Source organism: Megascapheus bottae, chromosome 12 (genome assembly GCF_031878675.1).
Source record: "Megascapheus bottae isolate mThoBot1 chromosome 12, mThoBot2.hap1, whole genome shotgun sequence".
Taxonomy (NCBI): domain Eukaryota; kingdom Metazoa; phylum Chordata; class Mammalia; order Rodentia; family Geomyidae; genus Megascapheus; species Megascapheus bottae.
The window spans coordinates 7203822-7214180 of record NC_143520.1 but is presented as its reverse complement, the minus strand read 5'-3'; the positions used below and the strand labels follow the sequence as shown (position 1 = coordinate 7214180).

The following is a 10359-nucleotide window of genomic DNA, read 5'->3' as shown; positions in this document are numbered from 1 at the left end:
AACTCGTACCTGTTCTCTCTCACATGACCAGGAAGGTGAGGTGCATAATCTCAACATCGGAACAGACCCATGCTGCCTGTGACTCCAAGACAAATTAAATGAAGGCTGCATTGTTGGTCATGGGATAAAACCCAGATGTAGGCTATAGGAGTGTATAGTATATGAAGAGAGAAAATGAAGCACCAATAGCTTGAGATTCAGACCCTTATACAGTCATGTTGTGCAGCGCTCTCTAATTAGCATGTTCTACTGACCAGAGCTGAACCCAGAATCAACTCATACTATGCAATCTACCCCTGCAACAGGCTTGTGGCTTAATCCATTGCCTTCCTGCATATGAGTCACTTCGCTCTCCTTGTCATTGACTTTATGAACTTCATTTTGTTATCTGTATGACCTAGACCTGACAAGACATCTCCTGAGACTACCTAGATTCAGACCCTGTGAGTCCTTTTTTGACTGGACTCAGTCTTGGACTTCATACTCTATACATGTTTGATCCAGTTAAACAAGAATTTGCCTACTATTGTTTAGTGAAACCCCTCATATTTCATACCTAACTACCCTCTATATCTTTTTTTCATATATTTTTATTGTAATTAATAGAAGGGTTACATGATATTTGCCAGATAGATGGTGCATTAATTCCCATACTACCCTCTATATCTTATACACTGCCTACTTTCATCAAGAATTCTGTCAAGTCGGCCCTCCCCCCGCAAAAAAAAAAGCCCTCAGCCCTAATGTTTCTTCCTTTGAATATTTTGATTATCTTTTTGTAGTAGTACAAAGAAGTTTCCACTCACCAAAACAGTTTATGAATACAGTGCATCTGCATCACTGTCACCCCTTCAATATTTGCACACACGCCTCCCACCACACCCCTTCCCTTACTTGTATTAAAGTGATGACACAGATCAAGATGCATTGTACACATAAACTGTTTTGTTTAAAAGGAAAAAGAATTAACTACATAACCTAATTTTTTTTCTTGGTAATTTCCCACCCGCCTGATGCCCACTTTGCTCATTGGTTATAAATTCTCTTACGATGGCCTCCCCTTGAATAAAGTCTGTCTCCATTCTCTTTAACGAATGGCATTGAGTACTCGTTTCTTTAGCATATTTGCCTGAGTACCAAATATTTAAGTATTGGTGAGTGGTTGGGATTTAAGTAGAGAACATTTTCTATCTGCTATTGCTTTCTTAATCAGACAAATGCTTCTCTCTCTGCAGATGATCAAAGAAAATTCAGAGCCAAGCAAAAATGTTGCACAAAATTTACTAGATATTCTAAAACTCCTCACAAAAACAATCTCCTTCTAGTCTTCTTGTCCTTGGACTCAATTTTTACATGCCCCTTCTCTCTTTCTGAAAATTACCATTCTACTTCCATCTTGTTTCTCAGTTAATCGCTACAAAGTTCTAAATATTAGTATCCCTCCCCCCGCAAAAAAATCCTAAGTTGGAATTTGTTTTTCAATGTGATAGTATCAAGTGGTGAGGATTTTGAGCAGGAAGTACTATGACTCCTACGCTCATGTATGAGATTTTGCCTTTACAAAAGCAGGCTAGCTGACTGGTTCAGTCCACCCTCTCCACCCTGGGAGGATTCAGGAAGAAGGAATACTGATGAAGCAGAGCTAAGTTCTTCACACACCAAACCCGCTGGAATCTTTTTTTATTTTATTTTTTTATTTTTTAGTGTCAGGGTAATGTACAGAGGGGTTACAGTTACATTCACCAAGTATTAGGTGGATTATTTCTCACATTGATACCCCTTCTCATGTTTTTTTCCCATTTCCCTTCCCCCACTTCCTCCCAATCACCTTGTTTTCCCCCCTTCTCTCTCCTATTTCAAATAAACAATATATATATATATATATACAATATAGTAGGTAACAAAGTCAGATACAGTAAAACTATGAGATTGACCAAAGGGCAACAAAAGAGAAGAGAAATAACATAGTACATTAAGAACAACAATCACACAAGATAAAGCTCTTGTTTCCATCTCCTGGAGATCTTTCATTTAGTCTCATCTTACATCACCTATGAATCTAGTTTTTCTGTTATTCTAATCCTCTGCCAAGAGAGTCCTAGATGTGTACTAATTATTACAAATGTGGGAAACCATTGAGCCTGTGTTCCTTTGGATCTGGCTTATTTCACTTAATATGATTTTTTTCTAAGTCTTTCCATTTCCTTACAAATGGGGCATGTCATTCTTTCTGATGGCAGTATAGAATTCCATTGTGTATAAATACCACATGTTCTCGATCCAATCATCTACTGAGGGGCATCTGGGTTGTTTCCATATCTTCGCTATGGTAAATAGTGCTGCAATGAACATCATTGTGCTAGTGGCTTTAGTATGTCCTTGCTTCTGGACATTTGGGTAAATGCCAAGGAGTGGCCTGCTGGTATCTTGATCTTGGATTTCCCAAGCTGTAGAACTATGAGAAATAATTTCCTTTATTTCTAAATTGCTGGCCCAAACTCTTCTGCAGCCATAGCCAAACAAGACTGAGCTCTGAGTAGAATTGTGCTCACCAGTATTTTTAGCTAGTTCAAAGAAGTGCATTTCCACGTAACATTATAGCAATCCTTTTATCTGGAAATGATTACTGGCTTGAGGAGGAGGAAGGGAGAGTAGGATCAGTTCAAGGTATTGCCTATTTAGAAAGGAATTTGGTAATCATCAACCCTTACACATTCTGAGTCGAGCATCGTAAACCAGGAAAACAGAACTTCAGACCTTCAGGATTTCAAATCTTGTAAAGAAGAAAGTCATATAAAGAAAATGGTAAAAAATCTAAACTGGAGCTATAAAAGTATGAGTACTTTTGATGAGTCTTAAGAAAATCCTATATAGCAGCATAAAATATCAATATTCTAAGTCTCTTTTGTCCTTCAATCCTTTATTCTTGCTATAAACATGGTTGCCTCAAGAAATCAGAAAATAAAAGCACTGAATGTTTTAAAGAGGTAATCTTGCTTTGGCCACTTGAGAGGAAGACTTGGAGGCTACATTATCATAGGAAGGCTTGCTTGTTTGTTTTAACCTCAAAGGAAGCAGAAAGCCAGACAGGGAAAGACAAAGGGTTGGGAATTAAGGAAGGTCAGCTCTAGTGAGTGGCCTCAGAAAGGAGTTACAAACTCAGCCCCATCACTAAGGGCTTGCTTCCAGTTTGAGAAATGAATCCAAAGAAATTAAGTTGGGAAGAAAAAAGCAGAGAGATGTCACTAATTGCCATGGGGGCCCAGGAAAGGTGCAAGAACAGCAAGAGAAGTAAAATTACCTGCTGTGGCACCTAGCCTCACTAAGTATTGAGATTATTTCAGTGCAGAAAAGAATGGCCTTAATAGAACCCTGTAGGTCTGCTACAGCAGACTTGCTAAACAGAATAAGGTAGTGGATACAGCTGAAGACCATATAGGATCAAAGACAGCACAGAAGCCATCTGGATGAAGGAATGACTTCCCTGAGTCACATGACCCGGGCTCTGCTACCTGATCCTATCTAGCTAAGAACCAGGAATTTGCACACAAGAGGTAAAGAAAAAGGGAAACCTTGTATTAACTGAGAATCACCCTGAATTGACAGAATTTACTCACAATGGCAAAGAGTGCATTTTCTTCACTAGGCAGAAAGAATTTTTTAAATTATATTTTATTATCTTTAAATAGTTGTACAAAAGCATTGCTATTTAACAAATCAGTTTAAAAGTGCAATGAATCTTTTTTAATTTAAATTTTATTATTAGGGTGATGTATAGAGGGGCTACATTTTCTTTTTTTTAATTTTTTATCATCGATCCCGATGATGTATAGAGGGGTTACTGTTACATTTGCCAGGTAGTAGGGTGCATTACTTCTCACACAGGGATACCCCTTTTCATGTTTTTGTCCTTATCTCCCTCCCCCGCCCCCTCCCAATCATCTTGTTTTCCCCCTTCCCCTTTCCTATTTCAAATAAACAAATGAACATTTGAGTACATTATTTCTTGAACATTGTTACCCCTTCCCATCTTTTTCTTTTCACTGTCCTCCGCTAATAACTCCCAAGTTGTAAAGTTTATTTTCAGCATACTGCCTGTGGATATCGCTGTTATACTGGTTCATACTGTGTCCTTTGTCTCATCTTCTTGTTTTTCCTACAATGAATCTTGATTAAGGTCATCCCTTTCATCAGAGTGGATTCTTGACATGGAAGTTAAGATTGTTATATAGAAGTAAAGCTTCCTTTTTCTCACCATTTGACTTGCTTAAATGATGTTTAATAAAAATCAAGTATGTGGAATTCACTTTCAAAGCAAATCCTACTTTTTATTAAAAAAAATAAAGAAAAAAACTTGAGAGAAGTCTTCTTTGCTGAAGCTCAGATGCCTTCACAGATGCTCATGTAGAAGTTCTGTTGGTTGAGTATTCTTCTAAGCATAGCCTGCCTTATCTGATGCAGGCACACAGTGTCTCAAGTATAATACCTTTGAAATATCTATATATGCAAAAAAGAGAATTTTCAGTAATTAATAAGATATAGATGAGAACAGAATGAAGGAAAATACATGGTCAAGTAGAAATTTCCCTTCCAATTAATGACAAAAGGAATTTTCTAGATCATTGTTAACACTAAAATATCACTTTAGCCAATCATTAAAAAATTTCTTTTAGAGACCAAGAAATTTACAAAAATATAAGAACTATCAACAGATTTTTTTAAAGTGCAATGACTGTATCTCTCAACCATAAGAGAGCTTACAGGAAAGGCAGCAAAATAGTAAATGACTAATAAAATACAATGGAGACAACCATCTATAATTGAAAAAGTATTTGTTGGAAATAGTTGATTTGCTCAAAAATTAAGGTTCCTCTAATGCTTGAGAATACTCTATTTTTCATTGTAATAATTTTTATTTTTTTCATATATTTTGTATTAAAATTAATACAAGGGTTACATGATATTTGCCAGATAGATGGTGCATTAATTCCCATGCATTGATACTCTTTCACATGTCTTGGTCCCCTCCCCCCACCCCCACCCTTCATCTTGTTTTCCCCCCTTCCCTATCCAATTTCAAATAACCAAATACGCATTTATGCAATATATCAGAAAACAAAGTGAAATACTGTAACAATATGAGATAACCAAGGGACAGCAAAAGAGATGAGAGATAACATAGTACCTTAAGAAGAACAATCATTCTTATGTTTCTATATCCTAGAGATCCTTTCATTCAGCGTCCCACTATATGGCCTTTTGTATCAAGGTTTTGCTCTGTTGCAAATCTCTGCTAGGAGAGCCCAACGTTTCTACTGATTTTGACAAATGAGGGAAACCATTGAGCCTAAGTTCCTTTGAGTCTGGCTTACTTTACTTAATATGATCTTTTCTAAGTCTTTCCATTTCCTAACAAATGGGGCAATGTCATTCTTTCTGACAGCAGCATAGGATTCCATTGTGTACAAATACCACATCTTGTTGACCCACTCATCAACTGAGGGACATCTAGGTTGGTTCCATATCTTTGCTATGGTAAACAGTGATACAATGAACATTGTTGTGCTGGTGGATCATAGTAATTATTTTTAATCTAAGTGTTTTCAAGTTCATATATAGCTTTGTTTTGTTTTGTTGATAGCACAGCAAAATCCTCAGGACTTGCATCAGGAGAGCTTCTCCTGCTTGGCTGAACACCGGGAAGTTGATCAGTCTGGCTTGGTTGGCCTGTTATCAATCCATAAGGAGATATTTTTTCTATATAAGAATTTATGTAGTTTTTTTCAAGTCTTTCCATTTCTTTATGAAGGTTGCATGCTTTCCTTCATTTGTTGTAACTAGAAAAGGCCTATAAATCTACAAGTAAACATCCTGGATGGTGAAAGACAAAAAAAAAAAAAAAACACTTGGATATGATAAATTACACAGGACTCTTGACATTCACACAGTGAGACCAGAGGAGGATATTCTTAGGAGAGGATCACAAAGGATCAATAGCATAGGGTTATATAAAATGATGTTTATCAAAATGAATTCCAAGAAGTAGAAATAAGGTTTTATGTTATTTTGCTTCTTCCTTTTTCTCCTTTGTCACTGTTTTTGATTTCTGTACCTTTTGTCTTGTATGTAAATTTATCTGTTTGGGGGATGTTAAGGGAGAGCACAGAAATAATGGGACAAAGGAAAAGAAATACAGCAGTAATACTCACTAGATACTATATTGAAAATGAACTACACAACATGTGGGTGAAGAGAGGTCAGAGGGAAAAACTAGAAGAAAATGAGGAAAGAAGGGACACAGCTCAAAAGAAATGTACTCATTAACCAACTTATTTAACCTTTAAAAGAGCGATTTTTAAAAGAACAAAAACAAGAAAAAAAATAAAAAGACAATTGTGTAGACCAAATCTCATTCTGATCTTATATTACCAGTGGTTTAAAACCATCCATGATTAAAATAATCTGTATTATAAATAATTTGAGTAGTATTAATTATCTTAATTTCTATAACTGCTCAAACCCTAGAATTTGTTTCAGTGGCGCTCCTTTGTGAAAATGAAGATGGCTTTCAAATGTTTCCCTTTTCAGAAGATCTTCACTAACCATACAACGGACAAAGGCCTCATATCTAAAATATATCAACAGCTCAAAAAATTGAATCAATCCAAAACTAATCTCCAAAATAACAACCATCCCATTAAAAGATGGGCCAAAGACATAAAGAGAATCTTCTCTGAAGAAGAAATAAAAAATGGCCTATAGACACATGAAGAAATGCTCGACATCTCTGGTCATAAAAGAAATGCAAATCAAAACAACTCTAAGATTCCACCTCACTCCATTTAGAATGGCCAGGATCAAGAAATCTAATAACAACAGATGCTAGAGGGGATGTGGCCAGGAGGGTTCACTACTACACTGTTGGTGGGAGTGCAAACTCATTCAACCACTATGGAAAGCAGTATGGCAGTTACTCAAAACACTAAACATAGAGCTCCCCTATGACCCAGTAATTCCACTACTTGGCATTTACCCAATCCTCCAGAAACATACTAAATCCACTAGCACTATTTACCATAGCAAAGATATGGAACCAACCCAGATGCCCCCCAGTTGATGAGTGGATCAACAAGATGTGGTCTTTATACACAATGGAATTCTATGCTACTGTCATCGCCCCATTTGTAAGGAAATGGAAAGACTTAGAAAAAATCATATTAAGTGAAGTGAGCCAGACTCAAAGGAACATAGGCCCAATAGTCTCCCTCATTTGTCATAATCAGTAGAAACCTTGGGCTCTCCTAGCAGAGATTCACAATAGAACAAAATCTAGAGACATTAGGCCAAATAGTATGACACTAAATGTAAGGACCTCCAGGATAAAGAAACAAAAGCCATATAATGTTGTTCTTAATGTACTATGTTATCGCTCATCACTTTTGCTGTCCCTTGGTTATCTCATATTGTTACAATATTTCATCTTGTTATCTGATATATTTTATATGTGCTTAATTGGTTATTTGAAATTGGATAGAGAAGAGGGGAAATCAAGATAAGCGAGAGGAGGGTGGGAGGGGAAATGGGGACCATGTCATGAGAAAGGGTATCAATGTTTGTGAAGTTATGCACCTTTTATCTGGTGAATATAATGTAACCCTTCTATTAATCACAATAACAAAATAAATAAATAAATTATTAAAAAAATGTTTCCCTTTTCTTTTTATTTGGACGTAGGGAGGAACTAAAAGTGGCCTGTAATTTATTGAAATGTAAGTCTAAATAAGATTATTTTTTGTAAAATCTATTAGTAAAAAATAAATGTTAGGCTCATTCCAACCCTCTTGGCTCTGACTGAAATAGATTGTTAAATATTCTTTTGATGAAAATTTGGTTAAGTGAATTTAATTGGGTTTTAAGCTATATCCGTTTATATATGGCTTTTAAAAATATAAAAGGATAAAGCCAAACATAAAAGAACATAAGGTAAAAAGGGGGAAGGAAGGTAAGAAGAGAAAATGAGAGATTAAGGGAAAAAAGGAAGGAGTAAAGGAGGGACAGGAAAGAAGAAGCAATAAACTCAATACCCTACTGATACTTTACAGTGTCCTTAAAATACCTGCTCTCATTTGACCATGCTTTCTAAATGACAGTGATGTTTATAAAGCATGTACAATATAGTCTCATCACTTGAACAACTTTGGTAGCCTGAATCATAAAAGATACTAGAGTACACTAAGAATAAGGATTTTATACCCTATTCCAAACCCTGAAATTCAAATTTAAAGTAGCAATTATTTCAAGATTGCATTTCTTGTGGTATCTAGATTTTCAACTATTAATCTCCTAGCTTCCCTACTTGCCAAATCTGTTTGACTCTGCCCCAAATTCATAAGAAATTCCTCATCAATGACAAATCTTTGGTACTATTACTGAGGTTTACCTGATCCAACTTGTTTAAATCTGCCCACTTCTATCTCAAGCTCCATAATTCAAGAGTTTATTGATAAAAATCCTCAATCAAAATTTTAAGCAATACAAACCAGAAGTATACATTACTCGTGTCATTTTCTACATGGAAGATAGCCTAAATTGTACACATTAAATATTGATGTATCGATTCATCTCAGAAAGAATTAACTCCCTTTAGTGGACAGTAAGGTACAATTTTGCTGTTTTCCTACAAGTTTCCTGATATATAGTTAAATATTTCCCACTCAGAAAAGTCACTCATAACTTAGGGGATATGCTAAATGACTTTCTGGTTTTTCTCATTCACAAGTGTCCCTTGTGTGGATTACTACCTATTACTCTCACTGTAGTATTGAGTGCTACATTGCTAGACCCTGTTCTAAGTGTAAGAAGTATTTAAGGTAGTAAAATAAATGTTGCTGCCTCCATGGAACTGTCATTCCAAAAGAGGATATGAACATAAGTGATCAACAATAAAGAAAGAATTGGAAGAGTTTTCATAAAGTTAATCTTGCTTTATCTCTTTGACCCATCTAATAATTCTGAGGCAATTAATTCCCTGTCTTGCTAAGACTAGTCATAGCAGATTCTCTTTTTCAACAATTGAACCTCAATGAATGTGATTACTCAGCCTGCTTTGTGAAATCTCCACCCCAATTTCTCTTTTAAAACTATAATAATGGAGTGTGTATCAGACAGCATCTTTAGTTACAAGTAAGTAGCTCATTTAATGGGGAAAAGTCACTGGCAGGATACTGCAGCTCCTAGAATTCCCTGGAGCCCTAAAGGTCCAGACTTGAAAAACAGACAAGAGTGAAGGCAAGCAGCCCAAGTGAAGCCCGAGCTGTAAGAGCATCAGCCCCAGGTGTTGAGGACAACGTGTTAGGTCATATGACTGAACTGTGCGGGAGAAGTACTGGTATCCCTAAGCAGCATAGAAGCTTAGCCAGGGCAGAGATGAAGGAAAGGGAAGGACTTACAGAGCATAGATGAGTTGGTGCTCTAATGATCAGTGGGATTCAGGGGACTGGAAGTAATGTGCAAAGAATTATATGCAGAGGGAATCATCTGTGAGAAATCTTGGAAATGAGAAGAGTCATAGCAACTCAGTCAAATCTATCTGGAGATGGCCAGCATCTGCTCCCTTGGAGAAAAGTAGTATAATTGGAATAAAGCTTGTTCCCTACTATTAAACATATATAGAACCAGGCACTGGTGGCTCATGACTATAATTCTAACTACTCAGGAGACTGAGATCTAAGGATAACAATTCAAAGCCAGCCCAAGGAGGAAAGTACAGGAAACTCTTATTTCCAATCTTCCACAAAAAGCCAGAACTGGCTCAATTAGTAGGGCACCTGCCTTGAGCAAAAGAGCTCAAGGACAGTTCTCAGGCCTCGTTCAAGTTCTAGGACCAGCATCAATAGATAGATTAGATAGATAGATAGATAGATAGATAGATAGATAGATAGATAGATAGATAGATAGATAGATAGATAGATAGACACACAGACAGACAGACAGGAGGATGGATGAACAGACAGGCTAGATCTATATAGATTTATAGGTCTTTATATGTCAATCTGAGAGAGAGAGAGAGAGAGAGAGAGAGAGAGAGAGAGAGAGAGAGAGAGAGAGAGAGAGAGAGAGAGAGAGAGAGAGAAGCACTGAAATAGAATTCAGGGGGGGCAGTGAATGCACTTCAGTGTAGTACATCCTGTGCTTGCCCACGTTCAGAGACCCAGAGCACTCACACATGCTACAGAAGTGGGATCCTTACTAACAGACAGAAAAGGACAGTAGACATTTTAATCTTCATGACACATAAGTCCCCAAGGCATAAGGAAAGTGCATGGGTGTTGGGAGTGGGCAGATGATCCACAACACCTT

At 36.8% G+C, this 10359-nt stretch overlaps 1 long non-coding RNA gene across 1 annotated transcript in view; it reads right to left on the bottom strand.

Moving 5' to 3' along the window:
- Window positions 1-4405: 4405 nt before the first annotated feature.
- Window positions 4406-10359, bottom strand: part of LOC150056151 (uncharacterized) — a 225645-nt gene continuing 219691 nt past the window's right edge. Inside the window, exon 4 of the long non-coding RNA XR_016537296.1 lies at window positions 4406-4497. This is a non-coding gene — a long non-coding RNA (uncharacterized LOC150056151). The remainder of the gene's footprint in view (window positions 4498-10359) is intronic.